This window comes from Euphorbia lathyris, chromosome 7, assembly GCF_963576675.1.
Source record: "Euphorbia lathyris chromosome 7, ddEupLath1.1, whole genome shotgun sequence".
Lineage (NCBI taxonomy): Eukaryota > Viridiplantae > Streptophyta > Magnoliopsida > Malpighiales > Euphorbiaceae > Euphorbia > Euphorbia lathyris.
In genome coordinates this window covers 75590091-75616547 of record NC_088916.1, presented here as the reverse complement: position 1 = coordinate 75616547, position 26457 = coordinate 75590091, and the positions used below count along the sequence as shown (strand labels likewise).

The 26457-nt window shown below is 31.2% G+C and overlaps 1 long non-coding RNA gene and 1 pseudogene across 1 annotated transcript; one reads left to right on the top strand and one right to left on the bottom strand.

The window, feature by feature from the left end:
* Positions 1–1014: 1014 nt before the first annotated feature.
* On the bottom strand, positions 1015–3758 carry LOC136201062 (uncharacterized). The gene is made up of 3 exons (XR_010673668.1): positions 3326–3758; positions 2721–2800; positions 1015–1658 (listed from the first exon to the last, which is right to left on the bottom strand). It is a non-coding gene; the product is annotated as an uncharacterized lncRNA (long non-coding RNA).
* An 8541-nt stretch (positions 3759–12299) lies between these two features.
* LOC136200478 (stilbene synthase 4-like) lies at positions 12300–26239 on the top strand (annotated as a pseudogene).
* Positions 26240–26457: the final 218 nt, after the last annotated feature.

Below are 26457 nucleotides of genomic sequence, written 5' to 3'. Positions count from 1 at the left end.
AAAACAATTATCATTTGAAAAGTGTAAAAATAATTAAACACAAGTTGAAAGTTTGGAAATCATTGTATTTGGAATTATATTTTTTTTTATAGATTATATAAAGTTTTATGAAAAAATTGTATACCCATATTTTATATATATATATATATATATATATATATATATATATAATTATTTTTCAACCGTTAAAAATAATTATAAGTAACATATTTTTTTTGGTAGGAATAAGTAACATATTTTTAATTAAGGTTGATGTTTATAATTAATTAATCTAATAGTCGAATGTATGTGATTATAATTAATTGATCACTTAATATATCAAATTGAAAAATTATAAATTTAATCAACTAAAAAAATAGCCTCAACATGTTTCTTTCTCTTATTTAAACAACTAGTCTTCTACCCGTGCAATGCACGGTGTATATAATAATTTTGTATAATCGGGATTAGGTTTTAGACCATCATATATTACATTCATATAGCGTACATCAAAAAATCAAATAAATATTTACAATAATACAATAGCTATTTTATATTAATTACTAAAATCACTGTGAAAATAAAAAGTTGTCCATAAAATTAATATAGTTTTCATTATTTTATAATGTTGTCTAAAAGTAATCCAACTTATCGATATTAAGATGAAATTTTGATTACCAAAATTACACCATTTTAAACATTATAAATTGATATTACACCTTACCACTTGACATTTTTGAGGAATGATTTAATGTTTTCGATCCATTACATATCAAATTACCAACATTTATAAGATCTCAAATATTATTATATATCAATTTTAGGGATTCTTCTAAACACTCAATAACTTGAATCTTTGCAAAATCACATGAATAGCTAATCCAAACTCAATTCATCAAAATAAAGAAAAAAACATTTAAAAGATATATAACAAAATTAGTGAAGACAAAATAATAAGCATTGGTATATTATACTCCATACGTGGTTATACACAGGCTAGCAAGGAATGAATAATAACATTCATCCATTGTAAAATAAAGATAAAAATTTCCTTTATTTAATTTTTCCAGACAAAAATATGTAGAATTTTAATAAATAATGTTGTGAAAAACCAAATTGTGCATGACTTAAAATCAAGTTAATAATAGCTGCAAATATTTCATATCAATGCATTATCTTTCTGCATTCAGAGGCAAAGCCGTAAGTTGGTAAGAGTCTACATCAATTGCAGAAACTGTTGCTCCAAGTTCTCCGCTGGAATTAAATTGTATTGATATTCATCGGATTGAAAACTATATCCTTGTTCTTTTGCTGATTTCTCTTCATTTTTCAAATCTAATATAAAAGGGCTTCTAAGGGAGTCCTGCATCGGATCGAACTCAGACAACTGATATTACTAAAAAGAAGTGAGATTAACCTTTGCTTCTTTAACTGAATAAATAAAAAGAAACAAACTTTTATTAGGAACCCGTAAGAAACCGAAAATAGTGTGAGAACAGATTTGGTGCTATGAAACAAAATTTAGAGATGAAATTAATATTATTTATTGTATCACCTGTTCACAGTTAATTTATTTAATGAAAATTATGAGCTTTTGAAACTAACCAATCACCAATCCTAAATATTGAATTGAACCTCAAGTTCTCCACTTTCACATGATTTTCTGATTTTGGCTTCTCCTAAAAGAGAAAAAAAAAATGGAACATTGTCAAAATCAATTAGTCTTGGTTCACTAATAACGAAAGCATCTACTAATTATGAAATTGTCCATTTTCACATAATTTTTTTTGAAAGTTTAATCACAACAAAATAACATACAAAAAACGATTTCAACATCTCAGAATGGACAATAGCTTATTCCAAATCATCTTCACCAGGATAGCACTGCAAAGTAGAAAAGCCTATGAGCTAAGGCTTTTAAAATGCTAATAAAGAAAATCAATTCTCAAACATAAACCGAGACATTAAACTTCCCCATCCAATATCCAAATTATTAGTTGGACCAAAGCTCAATCAATAATAGCAAAGTGTAACCATAGAATAATTCAACTTTTAAAAAATGGAAGAGATAATTCAACAATTAATTAGAGATATACATAAATGTGTTTTAGTTAAAAGAAAAAATTTGAAATACTAATAAATACAGTCAATGGTGTCGAAACCATTGTACTTGGAAAAGGCACACATGCAAGAAAATCACTCGTACTGAAAGTTGTATCTACACACATTATTCATTTTCTTTACCCTAGAAAAGATGGAAATATTTACTACATACAAACCCCTTTTGATCAATTGAGCAGCCACAGAAGAAACCTTCACTTGGATATATCCCTCAAAAAAATTAATTGAGCAGCCGAGCAGCCACACATGTTTTTCTATCAATATAGCATAGCACAAACAAAAAAAGTGTGCAAGCAAAAAACTTAAATAAACAAAAAATCACTTTAACAACATAGAGGGTAATTCAAACATGTACACTATCCACCAATATACAACATGTGATCTCTACATTAGGCCCGGCTCCATCTTCATCATAGGTAGAACTCTCTTTTCTGTAGGAACCAGAATTAGCATTCACATTTTAAAGAAACATCACCAGAAAAACCAAAATAACCTTAAGATTAATCACCAAATCAACCCATGTTTTAGTGAGAACACACACATAACATAATGACCATTATCATGAAAAAGACAATTTCATTAAGATTAGAAAAACTCAAATACAATATAGTATCACACACCTGCAGAATCCGCATTTTGAATGATGCTACTATAGAAGAAGATGAGCCTGGGCGACCATGAGAGCCATGAGAGCCATGATCTGCAATAAATATTACATAAACAGAATGATAATACACCAAATGCATAAAACTATATAAATCTACAAAATAAGTTTCTTGAAATCTACAGTTCTGAATTTAGTTGAGATAATAAGAAGTCATAATTAGGGGAATCAGAAACCTAAAAACCATTAGAATAATAGATTAGCAAGAAAAAAAATGCTAGAAAAAAATGTCCCAAGTATATGCATTCTTTTAAGGACCGAATTCTTTCTGCTTCTCCATGGTAAAGCAAAACCATAACATAAACCCCTTTAACTTGACTGAACTTATTCTTCAACCTATTTTATTGTATCAATTAGCTTGCTACTTCATTAGAATAAAAATAAAAATTCTGCCATTAAAAGGGACAGATTGCATTTGATGAACAACTAATGATGAAAATCTTCTTAATTATCTATACACAGCTCATCTTCAAAATCGATGCCAAAGTAGTTTGGAAAGTCATAATTCAAAAAATTCAGATGTAAAATAAAGTGAAATGCAGTTGAATCGATATGACTTACCCAAATGGAAATGTAATTAAAGGAAGAAGAAAAATAAAGTTGCCCGACGGTAATTTGGAAAAGAACCAGGTAGATTTGAATTTATCTTCATAGTTTATTTGCGCCTGGGGCATCAGAGTATTAAACCATGAACCGCGATAATTTTTTGGCATTTGCTATTCGCCTGGGTAGCAGAGTATTGAACCATGAACTGCTATAAATTTTCTGGTATTTGATGTAGATGGATAGATAGAGTGAGTGAGAGTTAACCTGGTGATAGGATGGACGTAAATTACCATCTGATTTGGATTGAGAGAGAGATTGAAATCGAGGAGAGGGAGACTGGAGGAATGGATGAAATTTGAAACCAAGCCATAGTTGAGGAAGAGAGAGTAGATAATTGAGAGACAGTTTTGGATTTGAGAAAGAGGGAGAAACAGTTGATGGCATGGAGTGGGTTTTGAAACCGTAAATGAAGAAGGTGGACATGATAGAAGGGTTTGGAAACGGTAAACGTTAAATATCCTGATATATAGATTGTGGAACAAATTAAATAATCACAAAAAATTACAAAATGACAACTCAGCCGCTAGAGAATAAGAATACGACACGCCAGACAGTTTGTCTACAACTTTAGAATATAGTAATAGATTCGATAATTTTGATGTTTTTTTTATATTTCATTTCAAGTAATTTTTTTATCAAAAGAAAGTAACCACATTATTTAGCATTCCTATTTTTGTTACCAAAATAATTAAGATTTTAATTTAACTTAAAATCACATTTATATTATTTTTTTAGCATATAACATAATTAATTTGAATTAACTATTATGATTTTGATGATCTTGACTCTCTTTTGATCTTGTTCATAGCGTCTCAGACAATCTCATCCCATCCAAAAACTTTATATTTTTATGTCTAACAAGCCCATAGATTCATTCATACATTTGTTCAAACCTGAAGTGATTTTTGGGAACTGGATGAGATTCCCACTTGCATCCAGATAAGCCTTGAGCTCTTGAGAGGGAACTAGATTTGGTGGGGGAAGGTTAGTGACTGAAGGGGATTTGATGAATCTTTCAGCGAGCCATGGTATAGATCCATGCTCAATGCACCAATTTGATGTGAGAAAATATGAAGAGGAACCCCTCGAGGTTGGTTTGAGAGGATACTTTCCTAAAATAAGGTAGAAAAATGATCAAAGGGAGGGGCCAGAAATTGATGACCTCACTTTGATGTTTAAGTTAGCAGATCTTATGAGGAAGAAGATATAAAATCGTAGAATTCTAGGTTTTATAGTGATGTACGTTTAGCTACGTAACTACCAATTGTATCTTTTTCGTCAAAATATGTAAAAAATTAGAAGTATTAGGCTGATTTGGTAATTTACCAATTATTCTGATTGAATTGGGTAATTAGCCAATTAAATCAATGATGGAGCTCCACAAAAATCGTGGAAGTTGGAAAGTAAGGTAGTGGAGCTGAAACATGTGTTAGTGGGGGAAAGTAGTTATGAAACTTCCTTGCTAAAACGTGAAACTTACTTGTTGAAACGTGAAACTTTCTTGCTGAGCAGTTTCCAACATATTTTTTACAGCAGAAAAATATAATTCAGCAGCAAAAACAGTTAGTGGATGAGAGCAATTACAAAACTTATTGGAACTTCCTTGCTGAAACATGGAACTTACTTGATGGATAGTTACCTACTTATTTTTACAGCATAAATACAAGTTTTTGCAGTAGGAAAAGGGATCCAACTCAATCAACAGTCCAACTGAACTGAATCAACAAAATCAAATCAAAATCAAACTCAAATCCAAATGGAATTCAAACAATGCTCTAATTATGGAGTTTAGCTAAATCTACAGCCTTAGTTTATTCAATTTAATCAACTTTTAATTTGTAAGTTCTAGCTCTAGTCTCCCAACAATTCAAACACTCAATCTTATTCAATTTGCCTTTTTTTGAGTGAATTGGATTAGATTGCGAGCGTGCCAGATAGTTTGTTGAAAACTTCAAAAATTGAAAATCTGACTTCTAAATCAAAAGATCGTGTGAAAGCTTAAAGGACATGACAAAAAGCTTAAAGTTCGTCAATTATATCTACGAATATCGAGATTAATTGAAGAAAACGATGCCAAATTTGAAATTGATAATAAAAGGAAATGCTTGAATAACCGAAATTAAGATTCTGAAATTGAAAGGATTACAAATATAGGAATTGAATTGAAAGAACTTAGAATTGACAATTGAAAGAAAGTGTAGAACTAAGACAACTGAAAATTGAAAGAAATTGAGTCTACTAGTAGTAGAGATTTTTCTGAGACTTTTGAGTCTTGTTGAGATTTGTTTGGTTGATTGTTGTATTTTTGTTTGTTGATTGAGTTGGATCCCTTTTTCTGCTGCCAAAACTTGTATTTATACTACAAAAATAAGTAAGTAATTGTCCAGCAAAGTAAGTTCTACGTTTCAGCAAGGAAGTTCCAATAACTTCTGTAACTGCTCTCATCCACTAACTATTTTTGTTGCTGAATTATATTTTTCTACTGTAAAAAGTATGTTGGAAACTATCTAAAAAGAAAGTTGCACGTTTCAGCAAGGAAGTTCTGTAACTGCTCAGCAATGAATGTCCATAACTGCTTTCATCCACTAACCCATATTTCAGCTCCAATACCCCACTTTCCAACTTCCACGATTTTTGTGCAGCTCCATCATTGATTTAATTAGCTAATTATCCAATTCAGCTAGAATAATTGGCAAATTACCAAATCGACCCAATACTTCCAATTTCTCACACATTTTGACGAAAAAGATATAATTGGCAAAATAATATCAAATCCAAGCCAAATTAAATTGTCTAATTGCCCCCAACTCTATTAATTTTACCAATTTGGGCCAACTTAAGTAGATTAATTACGAAATTGGTCCAAATTAAAATATGAGTGAAACAATCATATAAAAAAACGTTTTAATTACATATAATAATTCATGAGTGATTTAATTATGAAATTGCATAAATTAATATAAACTTATATTGATAAAATCATAATATTACAATTTAATATTTATATACCATATGTATATATATTAAATTTAATATTTAAAGTTATTTATATTTTATGTTGTTTCCCAAACAAAATAAAACATAACCTTAATTAAATTAGTCTTAGATTTAACTACTTGATTTTTTCATCAGAACTAATGCAACACTTTTAGAATCTAATAATCTGTCCAAAAACAACATTAAAACAGCTTAAGACAACACTTTCTTGAAATGAATTGTTGCATTTTTCAGAAAACAGATTTACCCTATAAAACTAAAAACAAATCCAATTTTAACCTAATCAAAACTAGCATACGATCAGCTCTGATACCACTGATGGAGTTTTAACATGCTTTTAACGGTTTTAAAAACACATATAGCATAAAATTAATACCGATCCAGAAGGATCTACCATATGCAGTTAAGATTAAGGTTAAGAAAAATACCTTTCATCAAAGGATGGAGCAAGAATGTCCCTTTGAACGAGATTGAGGAGTTGAAAGGCGAATTCCCTCCATTTCGTCACTCGCAGAATAGGAACAATAGATTGCTAATCACAAGAATCAAATCTTCATACTCAAATCAATATTCTAGCTCAAATCTGCAGGTACATGAATTGATTTTGCTTTTCTTGAATTAAGAACAAAGTGTTTTTAGCTTTTCTTTTCTTCTGTGTCTGTGAAAAATGAATTCACATGTGAGTTACGCGAGAGATGGCCGAAGATTTCAGTTATGGGATAAGAAGTGGGTCGTTTCGTTTCCTTAAAAATCTCACTCCATTATCCCTTAATTCCATTTATAAATATTTTGAATTTTAATTAGAATTAAGATAATCCAATTATTTTATATTCCTTTTACCAAAAAAATTATTTTATATTCTAATTATCCAAAATATTTAACATAATATAATCTAATTAACTTATATACGTACAACTATGTATTAAATTAATTTATGCAAATTAATATGCAGTATTAATCTACATGGATTATGTGGGCCCTTAATCCAAATACTTTTAATCAAATCCAATTTGATTAAACATGTATTTAATTACTAAAACTAGAAAATAATAATATCCAATAAATATTATTTAATTTTAAACTAAGATATTATATTAGAATTATATATGTAACATCTAATGTTATATTATAAAGTTCTAACTATAATATTAATTGTATATACAACTATATATATATATATATATATATATATATATTCTAAATTTACGTTTCCAATTTAATCTAATTAAATTGAAAACTAAACTTTAGATTGAACTTGCCCCTATGATCTCCCATTTGGACCAGACCGAAACTGAATTCAATCTAATTGAATTCCTCTTTATTCTATCCATTCTTAAGCAAAAACTTGATTCCATAGTAGTTCCATTCCACGACAGATCCAAATAGGTATAGCTAGAGGTGGTGGTTAGACCGAACCTCCAGTTCATCTATTCTAGTCATCAGTAGGTTTTAGCTGACCACTACGACTATCCAACTCAGATATTAATTTCGTGTTCAAAGACTCATAACCTAATAGTAACCTCATAATAATCCTTTACTAAATGATATCATGTTCAACATGAGGCAAGATACAACCATCCTCATATAGTGTTCAGACATTCCTTGATTTTTTAGTGAACTGATAAGTTCGAATAAGCAATATACATTGCTTCATTTGGGTGTGGCCACACTCTTCTCAATTCCACTAATCAAATGGACGGTGATATCTGCTCTCCCTCGGGTAAGTATCAATCCATGCACTTCACCCATGGTCTGTTAAGTGATAACAAAAGTATGTAGTGTCTCATCTAGGTCTCATAGTGATTTTGGGTCTAAGGATTCATCTAAGACTGTTAGATGAGAACCACATGTGACATTGATAACCATGTGGTGTTCTCATAACGGATCGATCTAGAGTTTACTTCCATAAACCCTAATGCCTTTAGTTTGACACTCCATGTTTGTGACAAGTGAAACACCATCACAACCAAGGCACAAACTAGTTAATTTTCGTTCCCACGATAATAATAGAGCAAGGATATTTAGATTAGTATCTTATTGCCACACGACTTCACTTGACCAGGTCCTCAACCCGCCAAACATGTGCAGATCACTAATCTTGGATACTCTGTTAATCATCTTGCAATAGTAAGTATGACTTAACATATTATTGCCTTATTCTTAATGATACCATTAAATATGAAGTCTCGGGACTAGGGCATACCCCAACACCGTAGGAATCTGAGTTCGTATGGACTGCTACAAGCTAAGATAACCAGTCCTAGTCCATTACAAACTGCTGGTCCATTACCAGTCCTAGTCCATTACATACTGCCTATACTTATCACACATATGTAGGGGTGAACAAAGTCGGTGATAACCGATAATTGAACCAAAATTATAGTTTTGTTTGATTATTTCTATAGTCTTGTTCAGTTCGGTTTTGAAATAGATTTAGTTTGGTTATCATATGATAAATCTCGTAGATTTTTGGTGGTCGGATGTCTTGTTATTCCTCAAAGTACGATTATTTACTACAAAACAATAGAGATATCGATGGACGACATGGGACTCTCTAATGCCTAATTAGTATCTTTCTTAAAAAGAGATATAATTGGTTGAAGTATAATTTTCTTTTCTTATTTATATTATCCAATATTGTAAATATTATTATCTTATTTATGCTTCAACCAATTGAACTGTAATTTCCTATCAGATAATTCCCCTATTGATATTTATTTACTAGGCTTGGGCTGAAGTCACTATTAGAAATTTTTTTATTTCTGACGGAAACATTTCCGTCATAAATGCCAGACGGAGTTCCATCACAAATCAAAATCGTCTGTAATGCTGACGGATGTTGCAGACGGAATAAAAATTTCGTCTGAAAAGTATGGCGGGAAAATTCCCACCACTTTTCGAGGATGGAATGTTTTGACAAAACTTATTTCGTCAGCTCTGTGTCGGAAATTTTGACGGAAAATAAACTCCACTAGCATCTACCACGGAATTCCGTCAGAAATTAAATGTTTGTATTAATGTAAATGTTTATTTTTATGAAAATAAATGTATTTACTTGAATTTATTTCTTATTCTTGAGGTGTTTAATAATTTTTTTATTTACTAAAATTACATTAATATATATATAACTTGAATCCAATAAAAATACCTCGTAGGGTTTTGATTATTATGTATATCAATTATAATTAAATAATTGGATGTTAATATTTTATTTTGAAAATATTATTTCTTGTTTTTGTAACGTTTAATATGTTCATCAAAGTTATTATATATATTTGTTTTAAAAGGAAAATAGAAACATTTTGAGGAAATTACACCAATTTTTTTTCTCTTATGTTTTTAAAGTTTAATATATTTTTCTCAATATGGATGGTTAAATTATTGGCTCACCGGGACTAGCACGAGCGAGTGGTCTTTTTAGGAATCTAGTTGTTATATAATCAGTATCTAGCGATTAAAACCCGATAAGTAAAAGAAATTATAAATTATTATATTTATCAAATTAATATATATATATATATATATATATATATATATATATATATATATATATATATAAAATTATGGGTGAAAAATGGAAAGGAAAATATATTATTATATTTATTAAATACATATAATAGGTTAAATTTGGTATTAAATTTGGAATCAGAATATGTATTTATTTCGTTTAATTTTTTATAAATGTAATTTTATTAATATATATAAAATATAAATTAATACAACATTAATAATACATATATCCTCTCAAAAAATTACATATATATAATACTAATATAACTATATAATAATTATATTTTATATATTTTTTGTATTTTATTTTATGTTATTTTAATTTATATTAGAAGTTATTATGTTATGTAAATAATAGTATGATAACGAAAAGTTAGTGTAATGTTAATTATAATCAGTGAGGTAACAATTGGAAAACAATAAGAAAGATTTCAATGTATAATTCTGCTAATGATAGAGGGGTAAAAATATAATTTTTTACTTGGAAGACTATTTCTAGACCGTTAATTCATCTTTGATCGGATGGTCCAACTTAAAACCCTATCTTCTTGCATATAAAAGGAGTTGATTCTCTCTCTCCTCTTATTGATGTTCCGCCCCTCCCCCCCCCCTCTCTCTCTCTCTCTCTCTCTCTTCTCTCAAACCTTATTTCTTCCTCTTTTCTTTTTTATGTGATGGGTGGCGCCCCTTGCTTAACTCCGATGATGACTCTAGTTCTCGGCTTGGACGACAACGCCTTTCAGTCAACTATATTTTCATTGTTGGTTGATTGTGTTGTGGTTGGTGTCACAGTACAACATAGGTAATTCCCTCTAATATTTTACTAGCATCTTGATGATTCTAAACTTAGGTCCTGTTACGTCAATAATCTACTTGTGTCTCCTTGTCTCTTATTGCGATTTGTGATTGTATGAGGTGTATGTAGGTTGGTGTGGAGGGCTTACAGATCTTGAAGCCAAAAGGGGAAAATGGAATTTCACTGCCTAATAATGGGATTGTACAAGTAAAGGCATGTGGTGGGATAAATCTTGAAGTTCACATGGTGATGTCTAAGGAAAGTGCTGATGGAAGGGATTCGTTCAATAGTGTATGAAATTTTTGAACCAAAATTATATATATTTGTTTTTTATTATTTTTTTTTCATAAGGTAGGAAGTGTGTTATATTTGAAAATATGTAATAACCTGTTAAAACTGCAAGTCTGTGAAAATTAGTATGAGCAACAAGCTTAATCAGTAATCCCATTGACATGCTTTGTATACACTTATTTTTGAAGTGCTATGTTTCCGAAGCTTTTGCTTCATACTGAGTAGCTCTTATTTATGGAACACATATTGGGAAATTAAACATGTCATTGCCTTATTGTGATGTTGCTTATTCCTATTAAATGTTGTTCATTTGTTACAGTTATATAATGTTGAATTTCTCTTCTTTTTCTCTGTCTCATCTTTTAATGGCCAGATTAAAAGATGACCTTATTTCTGGTTGATAGTTCTGCAGGTGTACATATTCTGAAAAGCATTAATTGTGTGTATTTTATCAGGAGTTCGATATGTTCTCCAGTCCTAATTAAGGTACCATGAACTTATTTATGGTTGATAGCTGGATGTGACCAAGAAGCTTAGAATGAATCATGGTAATGATCAGATTGTTTCCATCAAGCAGTAAAGACCATATCATGTTATCATGTATGACTGCTAAAAATTGGGCTTCTTTACAATTGACAAGTAGATATAGGGAATCCCGATTAAAGTTAAGGTTGTATTTAATTTGGCAAGTTAGAACACTAGTATTGATAGTATATATAAATTCTAAACTGAAATGTCTTTGGGTTGAATTGAAGTGTTTCACCTTTGCTTCGTTTTATTTTATTCCAGTTGTGATGGATGCATCTCAATCTAATTAAGTACTTTTTAGTTGCAAGTATTACAACTTTTTTAAGTGCTGAGTTGATGCTTATCGAGGCGAATACAATAAGCTGATGCTAAAGATGTAAAAAAGATTCTACGAGTATCTCAGGACTGAACCAATTAGAAAAGGTACAATATTCTTAACTATAAAAAAGAATCAGAGTGAAAGTAATTAACATAAGCTAAAAATGGGGATCAAATGGATGTTTCCTTACTGTTTGGATCATAATGTTTCCTTTTTTGGTTGATTTTAATTGCATGATTAATTGATGTTATAGTTGAGTGGTGCATGGTAATTATCTTCTTCGTGGTCGCTAATAGTGTGTTGATGATTGAGATCATCGAATGTTTTTATTTTCTAAAATTTCCTTATGAATTGAACATATGCACATTATCCAATGGTTAATTTGGGTCTTTAAGTGTTTTATTAGCCAATTTCATTAACTTCGCCACTGCCAAACTCACCTTGGCTGGCGTCTTTCTCTCGGTCTTGCCATAGCTTTTGCATCTATAATGACACTAGGTGCATTACTCATCCCTGACGCACCATGTAGCCTCTTAGAACAAGGGAAAATTGAACTAGCAAGAAAATCTCTAATCAAAGTAAGAGGAATTGAACAAGTTGATAATGAACTTAGTGACCTTATTAAGGTTAGTGAAATCGCCAAATCTGCTTTGCCTTTTTGACTATATTTGAAAGGCAATATAAAACTCATTTGGTGTTATCTAGAAATAGAAATGAAGATTTAAATTTTTTTTCTAGGGACTGTGTCATCTTCAATATTTATATTTGATTTGATAGTCTTAGTCTTCTGTAGAATATTCATATAATTGTTTATTTTTAAAGCTACAAATGGACCATTGAGATATGAGAGTTTGCATGAATTTAGCTTAATTATTTTTCTCTTACCTTGTTGCTTATTATTGTGGAATTTGATCTTAAATTTTAATTAGTTTCGTCTCATTACTTTACTTTAATATACTACTGACCATTCCATATTTATTCCTTTATAGTGTGGGTAATTTTTTATATTGTACTTTGACACAATGGCTTTTTCACTCATCAAATTCACACTTGTATAGAAAATGGGATAAGTAAGAGTAAATATGATATGATAAGGCTAGGAGTTTATCCTTGGATAAGGACTAAGTAAATATTGTTTGATGTTGATCTGCTTTTCTCTATCAAGTAATAAAAATACATACACTATAGATGCTTCTTGATGAATTTAACTGCAAAAGGAGCTTCAATTTTAATTATAACTTGTAATTATGGTGTACTAGAACCATGGTAAAGTAGTCTGTATCCGCTGAATTTAAAATATGAAACTGAAGCAACATTGTGGGAGTACAAATAGGCCTTGGATCTTATGTGATTTTTTAATTTTACATAATTCATCTGTCTAAATATGGCATATGTTCGCAGGGTATCTTTTTAAACTCCTATTTGAACTTGTCATTTGTTTAATGTTATTGCTTTTTATGCTCCTATTCTTTTTCAATCGGTTAGGTTTGGGAAAGATTCTGCTCTTATTGCTGCTATAATTTTGGGATCTGCTAATCTTTGGTTGATCATTGTGTCTACTGTGTGTGATGGGTGTGGGAGAAGATTCTTGTTTTTGGTTGTAGGCATTCAGATGTTCATTTTTCATGTATTTATTGGGCAAATGGTTCATTCAGTTGATAAAGGGATCAATTTAGTATTGGAAGTTAACTAAAATTAAGTTTGGGTATCGATTTTGTCTTTTAGCTTAGTATTTAGATTCAAATCAGCCTAAAATAACATGTGTTGGTAGTTATTTGACATTTGTCACTTCCTTGTGCTAGCACTGTCGTTTTTTTATCTAACTTGATCACATGTCGTTTATTTGCTTGTTGACCATCATATCACTATCTTGATTTCCTCCATTTACATGGATGTTTCAGCTAATCACTTTTTATATCGGACCTAATCACTTTTTATTTTACTAATATTATCTAATTAATTAGATTAATTTTCTTATGATTTTGGATTTATATGGATGCTTCAACTATATATGTTTGTAAAATTAAATTTATATTGATGTTCCATCTACTTGTATTAGTGTGTGTGTGTATATATATAATTAAAAAAATATTTACGTTACAGAACTAATTCATTCTGACGTGATATTGGGATAATTTTGTTTGGTGTTTTCTGATGAATATTTCCGTCCTATATAAGATTTGTACGGAGCAATTCTTCTGACGTTTTTCATTCTGTCTTTCAGCTTCCCTCAGATTATGTGACGGAAAAACGTCACTACAAAACGTCACCATATTGTGATGTATTTTTCCGCCAGCAATTCCGACTTACATGGTGACAAAAATTCTGTCACCGACCCGTCAGGAGAAACGTGAAAGAAGTTTTGCGTCGAACGAATCTGCCACGTTCAGGTTCCGTTGCAAAATCCGTCCGTAAACCTCTTTTTGACAGAAATGGTTTGATTTCTGATGGGAATTTCTGTCAGAGGTCAACTATTTTCTAGTAGTGAGTGGATTTTAATCCGACTAAACTCTAGTTCACTCAAGTCCGACTTATCATTGATATATATCTGTTTAAATGTATATAACTATTATATATATTCCAAGCCACCCTGAATGTGCATTCCAACCAGACTTTCTATATGTGCGATCATGTAGGTCTATCTAATCCTGATAGTGGGCTCGAAGGATACTTTTTTCCTACAAGTCATAAGCAAACTCTAGCAAGCCGTTATGACAACCCAAACTAGAAAGATATCTCATGTCAAAAGAATTAGAACCTAATAGTAATCTTAAATTGATCCTTACTATTCGATTTTTAGTCCAACATGAAGCACGACATTGTCACCCTCATATAGTGCTCAAACATTCTTGATCTCTAAGTGAACTGATAAGATTGAATGAGCAATAACACTTATTGTCTCATTTGGTGTGCCCACACGCTTTCAGCTTCACTAATCAAGTGGACGATGACCTTATGCCCTTAACTGATAAGATCGAATGAGCAATAACATTGATCGAGTTCTTACTATTTCATAAGCCCTTATGCCCTTGACTGACATCTAATGTCATTGACCAGTGAAACACCATCAACAAGCAAGGCACATGCTAGTATTTAGTTCATAATCATTCCCACGATGACAACAGACTACAAATGTCTTAGAAAAGTATCTTATTGCCTTACGGTTTCACTTGCTCGGATCCTCAACCCATCAAATATGAACAAATAACTAATCTCAGATACTCTATAAGATTGATTTGCACAATTAAATCGACAATATAAATTATTGTCTAATATATAGATGGCATGATCTTAATTAATACGTCAAACTAATAATTTCGTGTCACATCATATCCTAATTAATAAATTACTAATATTGTGCAATTAATTAAATATTCTTTACTTAATTATTTATATCAAATTATAGACTTTAAAAAATAAATCTTATACCCTAAAATATAATTTTTAAAATATATTATGTATCATTAAATTGTTGATTGTGTGGTCAAATTATTGAATCCAACAATTATTGAATCTAAATCAATTTGTACAATATATAATAAAAAAAATTACCCATACAATTGTCACTTTGAATGATGTGATTTGTGGAATATATAATAAAAGAAGATGGCTCTTGTGAGAACCATTTTTTAGGTGATGACACTTCCTTATGGTGAGAACACTCAAAACTACGTCGTTTTGAGTAGAAAAATTAAAAAAAAATGCTACTGCTTTGGAGGATTGAACCTGGGACTCTACATTTACACTCCACACTGCTTATCACTGAGCCAATTGTTTTTCTTGTCTACTATGTCGCGCGCTGCTTTATATACCATTGCGCTTTTAGCTTCTATTGTTTAATATTTGATGCATGCACTTACTAATATCGATTAAATGTGCATAATAATAAATTATTAATAGAAAAAAAAGAAATGTGCATAATAATGAATTATTAATAGAAAAAAAATCCAAGAACATGCTCTAATTTCTTATTTATTTAATTCTTCTATATTTTTGTAATTTATGTTTTAAAATGTTAAGGACGATTGTTACATATGTTCTAAACTTTATAATTTGTGTTCTAAAAATTAAGTATAATGTTTTAAAAAAATAGTAAATATATGGACCATTTTTACATTTGTTCTATAATATATTTCTAACTCATATTCTAAATAACATAACGTACGTTCTAAAAAACATAACGTATGTTCTAAAGTTTATATTTTGTGTTCCAAAAATTAAGTATAATGTTCTAAAAAAATCAGTAGATATCTCGATCGTTTTTTCATTTGTTCTATAATATAATTTATAACTCGTGTTTGAAAAAACATAACACATATTCTAAAAAACATAACGTATGTTCTAAAAAATATGTCGTACGTTCTAAATTTCATAGTTCGTGTTTTAAAAGTTAAAATATATGTTCTAACGTTTGTTTTAAAAAATATATAGTTTGTGTCTCAAAAATTAAGTATAATGTTCTAAAAAAATCAGTAGATATCTGGATCGTTTTTTCATTTGTTCTATAATATAATTTATAACTCATGTTCAAAAAAACATAACACATGTTCTAAAAAACATAACGTATGTTCTAAAAAATATGTCGTACGTTCTAAACTTCATAGTTTGTGTTTTGAAAGTTAAAATATATGTTCTAACATATGTTTTAAAAAATATATTTTCTTATATAACATAAATTACAAAAATATAAAAGAATTAAATAAATAAGAAATTAGAGCATGTTCTTGGATTTTTTTCTATTAATAATTCATTATTATGCACATTTCTTTTTTTTTCTATTAATAATTCATTATTATGCACATTTCTTTTTTTCTATTAATAATTAATCATTATGCATATTTAATCGATATTAATAAGTGCATACGTCAAATATTAAACAATAGAAGCTAAAAGGATAATGATATATTAAGCAGCGCGCAACATAATACACACAAAAAAAGCAATTGGTTCAGTGGTAAGCAATGTGGAGTGTAGATTAAGAGTCCCAAGTTCAAACCCCCTGAGCAGTAGCGTTTTTTTAATTTCCCTACTCAAAACGACGTAGTTTTAGGTGGTTCTCACCTATCAAAGTGTCCTCACCTAAGGGAGGGTTCTCACTTGATCCCTCCCCTATTGCTACTAGTGGGATTTGAACCCTAGCCACTTCACTTGTACTACACTCTACTTACCACTAAGACAATTACTTCCCTTGTATATTATATCACGCACGCTGCTTAATATACTAGTAGCTTTTATTGTTTAATATTTGACGCATGCACTTATTAATATCGATTAAATATGCATAATAATGAATTATTAATAGAAAAAAGAAAAGAAATGTGCATAATAATGAATTATTAATAGAAAAAATACAAGACCATGCTCCAATTTCTTATTTATTTAATTCCTTTATATTTTTGTAAGTTATGTTATATAAGAAAAATATACGTTATGTTTTTTTAGAACATTTGTTATGTTTTTTCGAACATGAGTTATAAATTATATTATAGAACAAATGAAAAAACGATCCAGATATCTACTGATTTTTTTAGAACATTATACTAAATTTTTGGAACAGAAACTATAAACTTTAGAGCATATATTATATTTTTTAGAACATGCGTTACGTTTTTTCGAACATGAGTTATAAATTATATTATAGAACAAACACGAACTATGAAGTTTAGAACGTACAACATATTTTTTAGAACATACATTATGTCTTTTTAGAACATGTGTTATGTTTTTTCGAACATTAGTTATAAATTATTATAGAACAAATGAAAAAACGATCCATATATCTACTGATAATTTTAGAACATTATACTTAATTTTTGGAACACAAACTATAAACTTTAGAACATACGTTATGTTTTTTAGAACATGTGTTACGTTTTTTCGAACATGAGTTATAAATTATATTATAGAACAAACACGAACTATGAAGTTTAGAACGTACGACATATTTTTTAGAACATGCGTTATGTTTTTTTTAGAACATGTGTTATATTTTTTCGAACATGAGTTATAAATTATATTATAAAACAAATGAAAAAACGATCTAGATATCTACTGATTTTTTTTATAACATTATACTTAATTTTTGGAACACAAACTATAAACTTTAGAACATACATTATGTTTTTTAGAACATGCGTTACGTTTTTTCGAACATGAGTTATAAATTATATTATAGAACAAATGCAAAAATGATCGAGATATTTACTGATTTTTTAAACATTATACTTAATTTTTAGAACACAAATTATAAAGTTTAGAACATATGTAACATTATTTAGAACATCGTCCTTAACATTTTAAAACATAAATTACAAAAAATATAGAGGAATTAAATAAATAAAAAATTGGAGCATGTTTTTGGATTTTTTTGTTCTATTAATAATTCATTATTATGCACATTTCTTTTTTTCCATTAATAATTTATTATTATACACATTTAGTCGATATTAATAAGTGCATGTGTCAAATATTAAACAATAGAAGTTACATGGAAAATGGTATATTAATCAGCGCGCTCCACAATAAATAAGAAAAGCAATTATCTTAGTTGTAAGCAGTGTGGAGTGTAGATAAATGGTCCCAAGTTCGAATCCCCTCATCATCAGCAATGATTTTTTGTGATTTTTATACTCAAAACTATGTAGTTTTGAGTGTTCTCACCATAAGGAAGTGTCCTCACCTAAAAAAGGGTTCTCACATGAGCCCTCTCCATATTACAGGAATGCATATATATAATTGAAGGGATTGAAGTTGATAATACATCAATTTGTTTTTTTTCTAATTGAGGAAAGAAAATATGGAAAAAAGCAAGAGAATTGCTTCAATTCTTGCTATTGGCACATCAACTCCACCCAATTGCTTCTACCAATCAGATTATCCTGATTTCTATTTCAAAGTCACTCAAAGTGATCATTTGATTGATTTAAAAGACAAGTTCAAACGTATCTGTAAGTTATATTTAATTACTTTCTGTATATTTGTTCCATTTGTAAAACAATTCTCCTGTTTTAAAAGTTTGTGAATAGGGGTATATACTTTGTGGATTTGGATGTGAGTCAATTTTTCGGTCGAATAATACTTGTGACTTAGTTAATTTGCAAAGTTAGAATGTGTATTTTGGATAATTTACAAAGTCCGTCTTTTTAATTGCTCCAATTCGCTTTTTTTGAGGTAAATAGTCACGACAATAATTTTTGACAGAATAATTCAGTTTGTAAACTGCAAAAGCATAAATTCATGTTTTCAAACTTTTAAACCGCGAGGATTATCTTTGCAAATCGGTCAAACCACAAGATTTGTTTTTGTACTTTTCGCTTAAAAAACCTTATATGATTACATTGGTATTTGTGATTTTTGTTTAGAATCATTGTATGTGGTTGTTGCCGTTAATAGAATTGAGGAATTTATCCTCACAATATTAAATAGGAGAGAGAGAAAAATTTGGACAAAAAAGTCCTTGTGCGACTTCAGCTATTTAACGATATGAGGGTAAATTCATCAATTCTGTTAACAGAAACAACCACGAACCCATATTTTGAAACAAAAGCCACAAGTACTAATTCATAAAGGCAAAAAGCATAATTAAGCCCTTGAACTTTGTATGTTTTAAGGATCAAACCTCTTGATCAATTATTTTTCCATATTGAGCTCTTGATCATTAATTTTGTTATGGATTCGGCCCTTATTTAACTTTTCCGTCGAGTTTGGGCAACACGAGCCTATGAGAGATTCAACCTGTTGATGTTGATATTTTCACTTCCATCTGGACAAATAAAAAAATAATTTTCTTGACTAGGAAAGAGAAAGTAAAAAGTAAAAAGAAATTACAGAAATTTATTTCCACTAGGTTCTTTCAAGATGGAAATCGAGCTTGGAACAACCTGGTAGAAACAGATTTTGGTATTAGGGGAGAAGATCAATTTAGCGATTCTAATGTTGGAAATCGTGAAATGGGAAAGGAGAAGATCGAGCTTAGAAGAACCTACTAGAAATTGATTTGTGTAATTTCTTTTTATTCTCTTTATATATCCTAGTCAATAAACTCTTATTTTTATTTGTCCACGTCAATAGGCCGAATCACCCTAATGATGCGTGCCACCAAAACTCGACGGAAAAGTTAAATTAGAGTTGGATTCTTTACAGAATCAATGATCACGGATTCAATACGAAAAAAATAATTGATCATGAGCTTAATTATATTTTTTGCCCAAAAAAACTATGTAATTATTAATGCATTTTCGATTTTTTTTCTTCATTTTTGTTTTAATGTTTTTCAATCTTTGCAGTACTTTCTTAAATTTTAGCTGGAGTAGTTAAGAACAAAATATGAGTGAATTGAGAATTTAAACGGGTTGATGGGTTATATGAGTTTTTGGATAGTTTATTTTAGACCATTCATTATAAGCTTACGAACTCATTCAACCCATTTAACTCATTATGACCCACAAAAATAATTTTTTATAGATTGGATGAGTTGAGAATCGACATCCAGTTTGAAAATAAATTACTGAATCATTACATAACTATAAATGCGATATTATTGGTCATTAGTAATTCATGTGATGTACAGGTGAAAAATAAAAAATAAAGAAACGTTATCTCCATCTTTCTGAAGATCTTATCAAGAAATATCCTAATATAGGAATCTACAATGCTCCATCTTTAGATGTGCGTCAAAAAATTCTAGTTCCTGAAGTGCCTAGATTAGGAAAAGAAGCTGCATTAAAGGCTATAGAAGAATGGGGACAACCAATGTCAAGAATCACACACCTTATTGTTTGCACATCTTCGAGCGTAAATATGCCTAGCGCAGACTATGCATTAATGAAGCAACTCGGCCTTCCACCCTCCATCAAAAGATTCATGATTTATCAACAAGGTTGCTCTGGAGGTGGAAACGTTCTTCGTCTGGCTAATGATGTTGCCGAAAACAACCTTAATGCCCGAGTTCTCGTTGTTTGTTCAGAACATGTAGTTGTATCATTTCATGCTCCTTCACACACACATTTGGACATTCTTGTCGGAGCTGCCATTTTCAGTGATGGTGCTGGAGCTGTGATAGTTGGTGCAGATCCTGATATCAATATTGAACGTCCATTGTTTCAACTTATCTCAGCTTTTCAAACAACTATTCCAAACTCAGAGGATGCAATAAGAGGACAGACTCTCGAAATGGGTTTATCGTATTATTTATCACGTGCAATACCAAAGATTATAGGAGACCATATTGTGGGAATAATGAATGAAACTTGTGACGGAATTGGAGTTAAAGATTGGAATTCATTGTTTTATGTAGCTCATGCTGGGGGTCCAAGTATACTTCGAGGGATGGAAGAAAAACTTGGTTTGGATAAAGAGAAGCTTAGGGTAAGTCGACATGTGCTAAGTGTTAGAGCAGCTGTACAACTGTGTATTTTTCTCTTTCTTTTTTGTTTCAACAACTTGCTAAATCAGTTAGATTGTAACTGCATTTTGGCTCCTTCTTCTTTTGTAACAGATTACTAATTTCACTTGTTATATAAGCAGTGATTCTTAGTTAATTGTTTTTTAAGAGTTTTGATAATAAAACTTCCAGTTTCTTCTTTGTGTTCATATGGTATCAGAGAATTAGGTCAGTAAATCTGGTTCGATCATGGCAAAGAAGAAGCATATTGCAAAGAAAAAACATTTCACTCGATCTAATAACCAAGAAGATGAAGTTTCTGATATTCCCAGCGATTCTAACGAAGAAGACGTTTCCGATTCTTCTCATACGAGAGAGAAAGCTTCTGCAAATTCTGGAAATTACTCAGGAAATTCTCCTTCATTTTCATCAGAGAACCCTGGGTTGGTGTTGATAAACATCGCTCTAACAAGTACAAACTACTTGGCTTGGAGCAGCGCAATGGTTCGAGTGTTAACTGCAAAAGGAAAACTCAAGTACATCTTGGAGGATAATGAAATCCCTGTTTCGGGTTCTGCAGAATTCAAGAAATGGCAGAAGAAGGATTGTCTTGTATCTTCATGGATTGTGAATACAATTTCTAAAGATTTGGCAGAAGGATTCCTCTACATCACATCAGCTCGTGATTTGTGGAAAGAATTGAAAAGAAGATTTGGGCAAAGTAATGGCCCTATGCTTTACAAAATCAAAAGAGAAATTGGTGCTTTTAACCAAGGTAACCTTTCCCTTATGATTTACTACAGTAAATTGAAGAAAAATTGGGATGAATTGTCCATGCTTAGGCCTGTGCCAGGATGCATTTGTAATGCTGCTAGATCTTGTGCTTGTAATGCTTTTCAAAGAATTGCAGAAATAAATGATGAAGATAAGCTTGTGCAGTTTTTAATGGGGCTAAATGATCACTATGATCATGTGAGGAGCCAAATTCTCTTAATGGATCCTTTACCAGACATTCATAAAGCTTATTCCATGGTTCTTAGAATAGAACAACAAGGAGAGGTTATGAACAGTCAAAATATTGAGATTGCAAGCTTAAGCAAAACTCATGGCAATGGTTCTTGGGAAGCTAAAGCTAGAGACAACAAATCCAAGAAAAATGAGCACTGTGATCATTGTAATACATCTGGTCATTCAAGATCAACTTGTTTTAAGTTGGTAGGATATCCAGATTGGTGGAAAGATATGAAGAACAAGAAGAAGAATGCAAAAGCTAATGCTGTTTCTGGAGCCAGCTCTAGCAGAAATGACAGTTCAGATGAAGAGGAGATGGATTCCAAAAAAATGGCCAGAATGGTTAGTGAGATGTACAAGTTCATGAAAGGTAAAGTTTCTACTGATTCTCCTTTACAGAACTTCGATTTCAATGCTTTTGCTGGATGTGCAAATAAGAATGGTTTAACTACAGCAAATTCTTCTTACTGGATCATAGATAGTGGAGCCACTTCCCATATGTGTGTTCAAATGGAAAATGGTTCAATAAGTTGCAAAGGGTTACATCTTCACAAAGTGTAACTCTTCCAAATGGATCACTACAGAATGTTAGTGATATAGGCTCAGTTTTATTGCATAAAGATTTGACATTAAATAATGTCCTTTATGTACCTGGCTTTCAATACAATTTACTATCTGTAGGTCAGCTCCTTAAACAATCTGAGGTTGAGATAACCTTTTATGATAATTGTTGTTCCTTACAACAATCTAAGAGCAATCAGGTGCTTGCAGTAGCATGGTTGATTGATGGTTTGTATCTTTTAGATGACACTTCATTCTCAGAAAAGGTAATTGACAGCTTTCTAAAATGCAATGTGCATAAAGCCTTTTCTGTAAAACCCGATGAACAAAATCTGAAAGATAGTGTTGATATGTGGCACTTAAGATTGGGGCATGCTTCCTTTGACTCCTTAAGTCACATAGAAGCCATTGAGTTGAAATCAAATTCCACAAGTTGTGAGACTTGTCCATGTGCAAAAATGCATAGATTCTCTTTTACAAGAAGTGAAATTAAAAGTACAGAAAGATTTCAGTTACTTCATCTAGATGTATGGGGGCCTTACAATACAGTTGCAATTACTGGTGCTAAATACTTCCTGTCAATAGTTGATGATTTCACTAGAGTAACTTGGATTGTGCTTTTACAACAGAAGTCTCAAGTTTACAAAGCTATAGAAACTTTCCTGCTTATGATATCTAACTAGTATAATGCCTCAGTGAAGATTATTAGATCAGACAATGGAGGAGAGTTCATGAATAATCAATGTAGTGAATTGTTCAGATTAAAAGGAATCATTCATCAAAGGAGTTGTTCTTACACTCCACAACAAAACGGAGTGGTTGAAAGAAAACACAGGCATTTCCTTGAAATGGCAAGGGCTATCACTCTTCATGCTTGTCTACCTGCGGAATTTTGGGGTGAAGCTGTTTTGATGGCAGCTACAATCATCAATGCTCTTCCTAGCAGAATTTTGGGATGGCAATCACCATACTTCAGATTTCATAATACTCAGCCAGACTACTCTCTGTTTCACATTTTTGGCAGCCTTTGTTTCTACAGGGATCCAAATTCATCTGATAAAATGAATGCGAGAGCTGTAAGAGGTATTTTTCTAGGCTATACTCCTGGAAAAAAGGGGTATAAGGTGTACAACATGGAGGCTGGTAAGATTTTTACTTCTAGAGATGTGACATTTCTTGAACAAATATTACCTTATTCTAATTTGCAGAAAAGCACGGCTGATACGCAAAGTACAATTTATGAGCCTCGATCTGTTATGCCTGGAACCTCTAGACTGCTAATTTTTGATGATATAAATGAACACTCAAATTCTGATATTTCACCTACAATACCACATAGCTCTCTGCGCAGGTCAGAAAGGCGTAGACAACAACCTGCTTGGATGACTGATTATGTCCATCTATGTGCAGACACTCAATTTTCTAATGCTAATGCTCTTATAGTTGATACTTCACAAGTTTCAACTTCCTTACTTCCTCTTGCAGTTTTTTCAAAAGACCATAAAGCCTTTGTTGTTAATTTAGTTCAACACAAAGAACCAACAACTTACCAGGAAGCAGCTGCAAATCCAGCCTGGATACAAGCTATGAAAAATGAAATTGAAGCATTAGAGAAAAATGATACATGGATACTTACAGAGTTACCAAAAGGAAAGAAGCCAATTGCATCTAGATGGGTTTTTCGAATCAAATACAAGCCAAGTGGTGAAATTGATAAGTTTAAAGCCAGATTGGTTGCAAAAGGATTCAATCAAGTTCAGGGCATTGACTTTCATGAATCCTTCAACCCTGTTGCAAGAACAGTAACAGTAAGACTATTTCTTGCTATTGCTGTTATATATTCCTGGAATGTTCATCAAGTAGATGTTAACAATGCTTACCTACATGGTACCATTGATGAAGAGCTCTATATGGTTCCACCACAAGGGTATTCGAAAGCTAAAAATGGTCAAGTCTGCAGACTAGTTAAGTCTTTGTATGGTCTAAAACAGGCAGGAAGGCAATGGCACAAGGAACTGTCGATTAATTTGGAGAAATTTGGGTTCGTTCGTTCTGTTTTTTTATCACTGCTTGTTTATTAAGCAAAGCAGTTCAGGATTTTTTCTTACAGCCATAATCATCTATGTAGATGATATTCTTATAACCAGTTCTAGTGATGAACAAATTTCAGATGTCAAAACTTTCTTGCATAGTCTTTTTACTTTAAAAGATATGGGATCAGTCACTTATTTCCTTGGCATTGAGATAGCCAAAACTTCATCTGGAATGATGCTATCACAGGTTAAGTATATTACTGATATGCTTAAAGATGCAGGTATGATGGATGCTAAACCTGCTTATAGCCCTCTGCCATCAGGAATCAACTTATCTATGACAGGAGAAGAAATTTCTAATACAGCTTTCTATAGAAGAATTATTGGCCGATTGCTGTACCTTGGTTTTAGCAAACCAGACATTGCCTATTGTACTCAACAACTCAGCCAACATATGCAGAGACCTTATGTCCATCATCTTAATGCAGCTCTACATGTGTTTAGATACTTAAAAGGCACTCTTTACATTGGCCTTTTTTATCCTTCTCATACAACACATATTCTACAGGCTTTTTGTGATTCAGATTGGGGAGGGTGCCAGATAATGAGAAGATCCTTAACAGGCTTCTGCATATTCCTTGGAGAATCCTTAATATCATGGAAAACAAAAAAAACAAAGTGTTGTGAGTAAATCTTCAGCTGAGGCTGAATATAGAAGTCTTGCTGCTACATATGCTGAGTTAAAGTGGATCTCCTACTTGTTGAGTAACTTTAAGTTCAAACTTCAACTTCCTATTCTGGTTTCCTGTGATAGTCAAGCTGCTATTTCAATTGCCAAAAACCCAGTCTTACATGATACAACCAAACATTTTGAAATTGATTGCCACTATGCAAGGGAATGTGTCAATCAAGGTTTTATCAAATTGGTTCATGTCTCAACACACTCACAGATTGCTGATGTGTTCACTAAAACACTCAGCCACTCTCAAATGGTTCCTGCTCTGGTCAAGATGAATCTTCGCAGTATTCAACTCGATTCTTCTTGAGGGGGCCGTGTTGGAGCAGCTGTACAACTGTGTATTTTTCTCTTTCTTTTCTGTTTCAACAACTTGCTAAATCAGTTAGATTGTAACTGCATTTTGGCTCATTCTTCTTTTGTAACAGATTACTAATTTCACTTACTATATAAGCAGTGATTCTTAGTTAATTGTTTTTTAAGAGTTTTGATAATAAAACTTCCAGTTTCTTCTTTGTGTTCATACTAAGTGAATATGGAAATACGAGGAGTTCAAGTGTGTTTTTCGTACTTGATGAGATGAGAAAAACATCACTAAATGAAAGAAACACAACTACTGGACAAGGGTTAGATTTTGGCATTTTATTGGCATTTGGGCCTGGTATTACCATTGAGACCATTGTTTTACGCAGCATTGCCATTTGATGGGTAAATTTGGACAACGATCATTCAAGTTTGGATATATTTTACAAAAGTAATTGAAACTTATTTTCTTTGAAGAAAATCAATTAACTTCATATTAAATGTGAAGTTTAATGTTTTTTAACAAGTGAAAATCAATAATATTTTTAAAATAAACTCCAAATTTTAATGATCGTTGGTATATTTTATCCGCCGTTTGATGCATAAATAAACTACTTGGA